This window comes from Carassius gibelio, chromosome B7 (assembly GCF_023724105.1).
Source record: "Carassius gibelio isolate Cgi1373 ecotype wild population from Czech Republic chromosome B7, carGib1.2-hapl.c, whole genome shotgun sequence".
NCBI classification, from domain to species: Eukaryota; Metazoa; Chordata; class Actinopteri; order Cypriniformes; family Cyprinidae; genus Carassius; species Carassius gibelio.
The window spans coordinates 19838897-19850721 of record NC_068402.1 but is presented as its reverse complement, the minus strand read 5'-3'; positions in this window follow the sequence as shown (position 1 = coordinate 19850721).

The following is an 11825-nucleotide window of genomic DNA, read 5'->3' as shown; positions in this document are numbered from 1 at the left end:
CATTATTATTTTTATTATTATTATTATTATTGTTATGATTAGTACTATTGCTATTGTTATGTGTGTATATATGTATGTTTGTATATAAATCTTTATTATTTTTTTATTTTTTTATTTTTATTTTTTTGGTTAAGTCTGTTGTACTTCCCTACAGCCCCCTCTATTCATATATTTCTACTCCCTCACCCAGTTACACTAACACACACGCACACACACACACACACACACACACACACACACACACATCGTACTGATATGTATGTTATGTTGTTCTCTGAATTTGTTTTCTGCATTTTGTAAATATTGTAATAGTCTGTTTGCATAATAAAAAAAAGAAGAAAAAAAAGAAAGAGTTTTATCAGAATCAGAAAGAGCTTTATTGCCAAGTATGCTTGCGCATACAAGGAATTTGTTTTAGTGACATAAGCTTCCAGTTCACAGAGACAACAACACACAGAAAAAAAGTAATCAAAAATTAGGCAAATAAATTTGTATAAACAATTTTGCCATAAATGATAATGGAATAGGATTTAATTAGATGCAGGGATGTACTAGGATGGAGGAGTAACAAATAAATATAAGGATATTGCCATTTTTTTTTTTTTTTTTTTTTTTTTTTGCATAAGCATAAGTGTGTAACATTTAACTGTTCATGAGGTATTAATGACAGATGATACATTACATTGTGATAACATTCTAACAAATGTTCTGCTATAGAAAGATACTAATGAAACAAAACAACTTTAATCTGTTCTTTCTATTTTTTGAAATACCAAGCAATGGAAACAATGGATTTTATGGTAATTAGAATTTATTAGTAGTAGTAGTAGTAGTAGTAGTAGTATATTTTGATCATTGATTATTATTATTAAATTCAAAATGTTAGTCTTTATCAGAATCATGTTCAATAATTTAGTATTACTGGACCTAAAAAAAAAAAGGCCAAAATATTAAGCATTATATTTTACTATGTTTCTTCAACTAGTTCGAAACTAGTTCGTTCGAAACATTTGTGAATCTTTTGTTTTGAATTGTGTTTTGGACATAGACTGTATAAAAACCATAGACAGTAAAAGAAAAACAGCGGAGCGCGTTTCAAACCAGGTCACGTGATTTTAGCAAACGCAGCTTCGTTACGTCCTATGGTTACGTCACACTGTTTCGAAACTCAGATGGTTCACCACCATAGAGTTCACCACTAGAGGGTGCTGATCTTAAAGTGAACCACTTCTGGTTGCACAGTTAATCATGTGACATTAAATCCCACGAAATTTTACAATAAAATATAAACAATTCAGGGACATTTGCTATATTTAACAAAGATGGCTATACAATTTTTAAAAATGTGTAAAACATTGAGTACTTCCAATCTACATATCACATCATACCGTAAAATACCAAAATAAGTAAATGATAGAATTAAACCCACCTCCTTCGCCTGACTGATAACACTGCTCTTGCTTGCTGGTTTTTATGGACATCTCTAATGAAAACAATTAATTAAATAATTACATACAGTACATCAATTCATTAAATAAGTAATTGAGTTAATTGTAAGGATTATGCTTAAATAAAAAACACAACACAATAACTAATATTTAAAAGTATTAAGGTGTTTTTTATTTATTAAAAATGTATTTCCATTTGTTTTGTAAGTTTGTTCTGAGTTGTTGATGCTTTTACATCGTTGTCACCAGCAGGTGTCGCCATCATATGCTATTTCCAGTGCTTCGAAACATCGAATCATCATATTTCGAAGCAAATGGTTCAATTGATTCAATTCTTCGAAAAGCTTCGTTTCTCCCATTACTAGCTTCAACTCATTCCACACAACCTTATCAAAATATTCCTGGGGTTTGGTGCCTTTTGTGTCCCCAGTAAAGATCATTATATTATTGCCTTAAAAGATTCAACAACATTTTTGAAGTTGTCTTTGACATAAAACACCTTGTGATCTTTAAGCATATTTAAGTTTTTATTAATAGCTATATACATCTAAACATTTTACAGCATTTTAAACCACCAAATAATGTCCCAAGGCCTGTGTCTGCCATTTTGATGATGAACACACACAGAAAACCTAACAGGCTGGGCACCTTTAGTGAACATAGTGACAGCAGTTCCTTTTTTAAGTTGAAGAAGTGGTGCATTTAAACTTTTTTACATTTTAAATGTTAAATTTCACACATTCATAGATATTCAAAATTGTTGCTCATTTGTCCCTAACAGGGTTGCACCGATGGTGCGAGGACCCTCTTGTATCTGCTCCGTCTTTTCTTCTTCTTCTTCCAAATTAATCACATTTTTGAGGGCTTAAACATGCTCAAAAAGTCATGAAACTTTTCACAAAGGTCAAACCTGGTGAATTTTTTTGTCTGATATAGGATTCAGAAGAGGGTGTGGCAAAATGGCTCAACAGCGCCACCTATACTAAAAAAATCAACAGCCTTCCAACTATGTTTCACATACATGCATGAAAATTGGCACACACACGTAATACCTACAAAAAAGACTACAGCAAAATTTTAAACCCAACAGGAAGTCGGTTATTTTTTATATTATGAGCAAATTTTGTGTAATTTTTGTAATTTCCGTGCGTTGTATTTTAACAAAATCCTCCTAGAGATGTAACAAAAAATGTTATAGACCCACTGATCTATATTATAGATCACTGATCTATATTATAGATCAGTGCGTGCAAACAACCAACATTATACAACCTCCAGTGCTCTTGTAGTAAAACTAAATCATAATTCACTAAATTCTTCTTTTTACTGTTACAATATTTAATTTGATAAATTATATTATTATTTATACATGTAATAGAAAGTCACATGTGGTGCGAATATATGATGCCTGAATTTTCATTTTGCACTGTACTATCCCTTTAACTGTACTGAAATGGCTCATAAGAATGAATCTTAGGATTATTGATTATGAAGTCAATTACTGGGTGAACAGGGTGTTGTGATGCAATGGAGAGAATAAAAAAAACACTCAGACAGCAAATACTTCAGAAATTAAGTTTATTGCAAATAAGTAAATAAATCAAAGTCATCTATCAAAACTCCTCATTTGTTAAGTAGTGTTTATAATAAAGAAAAGTAAAAGTAATACACATTTTTTTCCCAGACACAACAAAACCTCAAAAGCTCTTCAGATAGTCAAACTAGGCTTAGACTAAGCAGGGGGCTTTTTAATAAAACAAGTTCACCAAATAACCCAGGCGTATTTCAGTTAGTCTGACTTATTTTGAAACAAAACATATGACAATAAGTCAGACTAACCTGGATTATTTGTTCAATTTGTTTTATGAAACAGGCCCTATAGGTGAAATTATAAGATTCTACTTTTTTCCATGCGTCACTTTGGCTTTGAGCTGGTCTTTGGCAAAACACTATAAAATATCAAGTATTTGCGTCATTAGAGAGGCATTTCTTATCACTGACAAAATGAGTTCAGGCATGTTATCCCATGCAAGTCTGTTGATGCTATAATGATGCAGTATAGCACTCCTGAGTCCTAATCTAAAAGGACTCAGGAGTGCTATAGGCTACTGCATCATTACACAAACAGAATAATGTTACCTTGAAGAGGACGGTTTTCAATTGTTTATCATGATGGGCATGGTCTCTGAACTTTTGATCACCCCTTGAATGTTTAGATAATACGAATAGTGTACCTTGTAGTTTACATTTAGAAAAGCAAGCGCCGGGCACCTGTTATTGCACCTGTGCATACAATATAAGAAATAAAGGTGCCTCAGATATCCTTTTGAGAATTAAAAAAAATATATATTTTTAAGTGCCTCAAAGCTCTTTTCCTCCTAATAGGGTTTCCTGGAAGAACCATTACAGTCTTTGCAGTTTGTGCAGGAACTTGTGATCATTGAAAAACTTTCCAGTTCTGAGGTTCTGGAGTCGCCCTTTCATTACACTTACAAAAAAAAAACGTCATAACATAAAATAAAATAAATAAATAAGAAAAAAAAATTTAAACAAATCTACAAATCAGCCAGTATGTTAAGTAGGGTTTTTATGCTATAAAAACGTTTTGGTGCACTGAAATTTCACAATTTTTGTTACCAATTTCAATACCACTTACTGGTAAAAAGCTTACTGAACACAAGAAAACTGTGACAAATTATAATAGAACAATGATACATACAAAATCAACCTACTTGAAAAACTTGGATCACTGGGCTGAGGTGGTTACATTATACACATTGTGAGGCCGGTTGGATGTACTCACAAATTCTCTGAAATGCCTTTGGAGACAGCTTATGGTAGATAAATGAGCATTCAGTTCATGGGCAACAGCTCTGGTGGACTTTCCTGCAGTCAGAAGAAAAACCCAGACATCTGTGGCATTGTGTTGTGTGATAAAAGTAATTTATCATGGCCAGCCTAGGCACACCTGTGCAATAATCGTGCTGTCTAATCAACATCTTAATATGCCACACCTGTGAGGTGGATGAATTATCTTTGTCAAAGGGGAAGTGCTCACTAACACAGATTTAGACAGATTTGTGAACAATATTTGAGAGAAACAGGCCATTTGTGTACATAGAAAAAGTCTTAGATCTTTGAGTTCAGCCCATGAAAAATGTGGCAAAAACAAAAGTGTTGTGTTTATAATTTTGTTCAGTATAGTAAGCTGTTAACCTATTAAAAAAAATATATATATATGGTCATTTACACATACATGAAACTGTTTTTATCATTTTCTCTCCTCAGAACATCGACTATACATGAGTTCTCTCAAAATCGCAAAGGGTTCACAGAGCAGCATTTTGTATTATTTGTAAAGTATTTATTTACTGAAATAACTGAAATAGTGTTTCAGCCTGGTCTAATGCACAATTATATGTGAATCCAGGCCTGTATACGCGGTTACACTGAACTGAATTTAACAGTTAAAAAATGATCATGTATTATTTTTTATTCAGCAGTTAATAAAGAAGTTTGTTCTGCATAGGTTTCATGAATATGGCTACGCGGTGTATACACCTAAATGTGAGGCAAAGACCTCACTGGACCTATCCCATCTTTTGAAGGTGTGTAAATAAGTGAACAATTGCAGAAACACATCAGAAACCTGTCTAAAACATTTGAATTATTTCTAGTTTTTTAACAGGTCTTTTTTTTTTTTGCATATATATATATATATATATATATATATATATATATATATATATATGCATTTAATTAGTCCACAACCATTAATCAATTTACTAATATGACAAAAATTTCCCTGTGGTTTTCTTCATTTTTAAGATATTTTGAAAAAAAAGTTTGTTCTAAATGAATAAATGTAAATATTTTGTTATTTAATTTTATATAAATTCCTTTTTTTTTCAATGAACAGCCTACACAGAAACTCACAATAGGTGTGGTAATAAGAGGAGACTACAGACTTTACTGATGGTGAGGAACTACTTGCTGACGAACCTGACAACATGAGTTCACCTTACTATAAATGCCTATGTTCTGTTCAACATTATATAGAAAAGCTATTAAAAGTACACTATGTGCACTATTTTTCTGCTGTATCTGTTGGGCATTCAGGAGGAGATAATGGATGGACCATCGTAAATCCTCATTTTAATACAGTATTTAGTTTTAGTTTTTTTTTGTTTTTTCAATTGCAAAAAACTAGTTAATGATAATGCAAGGGTGTTACTTTTGGAGGGATGCTAAATTTGTCATTTGTTATCTCCTCTGACTGCCGTTATCAGTCTCTGTCAATTTTTTTTTCATTGAAAGTTAGGAAAACACTAAGAGTTTTTCTTTTCAGATTTTGCTAATCTCAAATGAGTCTAATATTTACATGTGTAGCTATATGCAATTTATATTAATTCCACTTTAATTTACCTAAATTTATATATATATACCGTATGTATATGTGTGTGTGTGTGTGTGTGTGTCTTAGCAAAAACAAAATGGTTTATAGCATTAAATTGGTTACAAAAAGTCTGTGATGGTTAAAAATTACATATAAAGAAAAGACAAAATTGGGGTGATTGCATATTTTCCTCAACATTATAGGCTATATTTGGGGTTGTATGCTAATGATCACGTATTTGTATTTGAACATTCAGTTCAGTACGCATTACAAACCATCTACAAACTGTGTGTGTGTGTGTGTGTGTGTGTTAGTGAAATATAATGTTCTCAGTGCCACTGTGCTCAACAAGGCAGCCCAAATGTTGTAACAGGCAATGTGGTGTCTGCCCAGTGGCATATAATATGTCACTATGTCATATAGGGGTGTAACTGTTCACAAAATTCATGGTTTGGTTCGATAAGATGGTGATTTGTTAAGTTGGCTTGGGAAAGCCAACTTACTGAAATCCTATTTAAACTTCTTCTTCTTCTTCTGACCCAAAATTTTCAACTCTTAACTCCTCCTAGAGCTTTACCTCTATAAACTCCAAACTCGGGACAGATTTTCAGATAGTCATGCTAGAAACATGTTACCAACATGCTATTCGCATGTTAGTCATGCTAGAAACATGGTAGCAACATATTAATCATGCTAGCAACATGCTAGCAACATGCTAATCATGCTAGAAACATGCTAGCAAACATGCTAATAATGCTAGCAACATGCTAGTCGCATGCTAATCATGCTAGAAACATGTTAACAGCATGCTAATCATGCTAGAAATATGTTAGCGAAATGCTAACAAAATGCTAATCATGCTAGAAACATGCTACCAACATGCTAGCAGCATGCTAATCATGTTAGCGACATGATAGCAACATGTTAATCATGATAGCAACATATTAACGATGTGCTAATCATGCTAGAAACATGCTACCAACATGCTAGCAAAATGCCAATCATGCTAGAAACATGCTAATCATGCTAGAAACATGCTAGCAACATGATAGTCGCATGCTAATCATGCAAGAAACATGCTAATCATGTTATCAAAATGTTAGCGACATGTTAGCAACATGCTACTCATGCTAACAACCTGCTAATTGTGTATATATATATATACATCCTTTTGGCTCTCCTTCATGCTTTGAAACAGAAATATTCCAACAATGCAACGTAAACTAGAAAAAAAAAGTTTGTAGAGCACCCCTATATATATATATATATATATATATATATATATATATATATATATATATATATATACACATAAGTAAAAAATAACATCAAATAAAAAAAAAATTTTAGTGAATTGTTGGCCATCTGAAAAGTATGTTCATTTACTGTACATGTACTTGGTAGGGGCTCCTTTTGCTTGAATTACTGCCTCAATTCAGCATGGCATGGAGATGACCAGTTGGTGGCACTGCTAAAGTGGAATGGAAGCCCATTTCTTTGACAGTGGTATTCAGCTCATCTGCATTGTTTGGTGTCTTATTTCTCATTTTCCTCTTGACAATACCCCATAGATTTTCTCTGGGGTTCAGGTCTGGTGTGTTTGCTGGCCCGGTTGTGGCCAATTCTATTAGGATCTGGAAAAGGGTGAAACACCTGATTGGAGGACCTTTCAAATTTTCTTACAATACACCCTTATGGTACAACTTACATTTTTTATGCGGAAATCGGCCAGTTGTCAGGCCCTTCTGGTCTACATTGGGCATAAAACACATGCAGTGACTTATATGATAACCAAGGACCCTTCTCACTTCAATAATTAAGAACTAATTTTGTTTACCAGCATCATCATATGTTGTCTTTTTTCAGCTATGCTCTGCTCTCAAGGCATATGGAGTTCCCTGGGCATCCCCCATTTCCTCTCACCTTATGTGGGATTGGATCGCACCACCCTCTGGCTGGCCATCTGTTTCTCTAATATATAGTAAACTTAATGATCACACTGCCAATCCTCTTTCTATTAAAAATATGTGAAAATGTGAATAAACAGATTTTAACTTATCGGTCAACCGGGAGAGGGTGTGGTCTAATCAATCTTATTTTCATCATCTTATCCATTTCAAAGCCATCCATATAGCATACAATGCTCCTTACAAGAGGTTTAAAATGAAACAGCAATTGACCTATAACTGCAATATCTGTAACGCTGTATCATCAGATTCTTTTCTCCACACGTTTTGGGAATGTCCAATTTTGTTAGCCTATGGAGTCATATTAATTCGTTTTTTTCCTTTTTACTTCAAATGGATTACACATCTAATCCAGGTTTATGTCTTCTAAATGGTGAATCTAACTCCTGTATAAGCTCATTAAAGAAGAGAATGTTGTTTGGTTTTACAGCCGCAAAGAAGACAATTATACAAAACTGGTTCACTTTTTTAATTTTGAATTCATGTAGCTTCCTTAAGATAGTAACCTGTGAATGTACAACACCACAATTAACAAGGCTAAACCTAGTACCATTGATGCATGCACTGTTTCTCTTCCGACATTTTGGACTATATATTTATCATATAATTTTTTTTTTCTATCAGATGTAAATTATTGATATGTCAATAATTGTTGCTTCCCCCTTCCCTGTTTGTTTGTATGAATGGATGCTATTTTGTCCTTCAACACTCCACACTTTATTGTAATTGTTTTTATTAAGAAAGTGGTTTATTAAGAAATACACCACACGTTTCTGTAAATGTTTTTAATAAAAAAAATACATGAAAAATTGTTTATTAAGAAACACCCTACACGTTTTTGTTATTTTATTTATTAAGAAAGTAGTTTTTTAAGAAACAATCCACACGTTGTTGTAATTGTTTTTATTAAGAAAGTGGTTCATTAAGAAAGAAACCACACAGTTTACTGTTTTAAGCATTTATTAAAAATGTTTATGTCATATATGACAAGAGTATAGCTACAGTAGGAATGAAACATGTATTAGTAAGAGCTTTAAAGAAAAAAGGATGTTACCATAGAATGCTGTGATGAAGACACAGCACAGAAGATGATCAAGGCATCAAAGAAGAAAGTCCCCGGTGGAGAAATATGTGAAAATGGAAGGCTTTTTATAAGAAAAAGGGAATTTGGGGAATTTCCAGACATCATGACCTCACAAGACACTGGAATGCACCTGCTGTCTATAAAGGACTGAAGTGCAGTGAAGAAAGCAGGTGTTGGTTCTGTGGAACAGCTTCTCCAGTGCTGGCGGCCTTGCCTTTTAATGCGTCTGAACAACTAAGCTTGCATATTATATGCTTTCGTTTTTTATTTCTGTTTTTATATTAGGGTTTTGGTTGTAAAATAATTAACCTATATACAATAAAAATACACAAATCATAAGAAGCTTGCCTGCCAAAAGACTTTGATTCTAGACTTGAGCAGAACAGACCACAGAGAAGTCTTCATTTTTAGAGAGGAGTTACTCATCACTGACCAAATGAAGGTTATCCCATGCAAGATTGCCCAGTTTTTTTTTTTATCACCACAGAGTACGGTTTCTCCCTCTGTTGAGGACACATCTCCATTAAAAAAGAGGACAGAATTTGTTTCTAGTTATCCACCATCCCACAGCACTTCCCAAAGTACTTCCTGCAATGATAATATGAGATCAAGGACAAAGAAACAAACTGCTAAAGATGTTCTCGGTTCACTAAATATACCATCCACAATTATTAATTGATAAAATAAGTTGTTTTCTTCACTTGAATTTTAAAGTTGATCATATCAAGTTAGCAAGTTGCCTAAACATTGGCTTCACTGATGAATTTCCCATATTTTCATATTATTATAAAACGTCTCAGGTTATAAATGTAACCATGTAACGTGGCATCACGCAACAGAAACGGTGTAGAGGTGACTACACCGCCCTAGGGCTTGCACCCAGGGAAATACCATGGACCCTCTGGTGCTATTCAAGGGAACAGGTTAGAGATATGGAGTGAATTTTGTGCCATAAGTAAACAAACAAATCCAGCATTTTGCAAACAAACTCGATCTGCTTTGTAAAGGAAAACTCGATTCGCAAACAAACTCAATCTGCTTTGCAAATGAAAACTCGACTCGCAAACAAACAGAAAACAATGTTCATATATAAAAGGTAAATTTGAGCGTAAACGCAGTTGAGTAATATTGTGTTTTACAAATATAAATAAATGAGACTAAATGACATTTCACAAAAATACAAACCATCCAACAAATTACATGTAACCTTTGAACAAATACCAAATCTAGTGCATACAAATGCATACCTCTCTGTTACGATTGTGAGACAGTTAGCTTTTTATGAGATCTCCTGGTTTGATTTTCTCACATGCGCCCAGGCAGATTTTCTCACAAATGCAGCTGAGTAACGTTCTCTTCCAAAACAGTAGATGGCGCTAAACCAGGGGATTAATTTAGCTAGTCACTGTCATCCCTCATCTGCCATTTCCATTAAAACGCTTGAAAAATCCAGTCCTTTATCCTTTATCTTCAGACCTGACCAGTGTCGGGCAGTAACTATGTAACTAAATAACGTAATTTAATTGCAAAATAAATGTGACTGTAATCGGTTACAGTTACTGACAGTTACTTATGAAAATGTTAATGATTAGGTACAAAGGGAGTTATTTCTGAATATTTTCACACATTTATATTTTAAATATGAGACACCAATGTTTCAGGAGTTGAAGACACAGAATATGACACATTCTTATTCCATAACTGTTTTATTTCTTATTTTGGTTTATATATATATGATTATTTATTTATTTTTAAGAACTGCCCTTTTTCAAAGTCATTATTAGATGCCAGTGTTTCCTGTCATAGCTATGCAAAGATTTGATTTCAAAAACAGTATCATAGATATTAAACTATATCTTATGATTTTAAATCAGTATTAAACCTCAAAAAGATTGCAAAGTAAAAAGAGCTGCTAAAGCCCTATTTTGAGGTGGTTGTACATAACAATTAAACTATTATAATCTTAATTCAAGTGAAGAAGAATTCTGAAAGTCTGACAGTAATCAGTGTTGAGTACCACTGTAACTTTAACCCTGTCTGCTTTAAATGTTTTAAATTAATTAAAATTTGACAATTATAGAAATTTAGAAAAGTAATCAAAAAGTAATCAAATGTAATCAGTTACATATTATCAATTGTATTGATTTGATTTGCAGATTGATATTATTATTTTTTTTACTATAAAGATTTGAATACATTGTAAAATAAAGTTAATGTTAAATAGTTTTCATTTATGGAAAAAAATGTTTTCCATAAATGTGGATTATAATTTTCGGGAACCGAGTTAAACATAAATTGTAACCAGTGATCTCTAAGTACAGCATCCCTGGGAAGGCCAAACAAAGGTGATGAAGACATGCGTTTTGAAGACATGGCGACAAACACAAACACAACTCTTCCTCTTCTCCGTCGGAACGCAACAAGGCCACGCCCCTTTTTGTGAATTCATAGGGGCAGAGGTTAGTCAAAAAACTGTTTTAGTGATGCCATTACTGCAGGAACTAGAGGGATGTAATCCAAACATGTCATTTGATGTAGTCGAATTCTGTTAAATAAAATATCTCGCTTGGCATTGAACTTTGAGCTTTAGAATTTATAGATATTATTTATACTCTAACAACAACATTACACACTAAGAACGGGACCTTTAATGTAATTTTTGTGGTCAGTCTAATCTAAAGGCCTGTGCAATGTTAAATTGTGGAAATCTTGAGTTTTTGTTTAAGGGCGTGTCCATGGCGCCATGACAAAACTTGATGTCTGGCCACAGCAAGAGAAGTTGTTGTAACTCAGGTATAAAATGTTCGATCTTCCCCAAACTTCACATGTTTGATAAGAGTCCAGGCCTTAACACATCTAAAGGCCAATATTCCATTATAATGATAGCGCCACCTGCTGGCAACAGGAAGATCGGCACATACTGTATATGG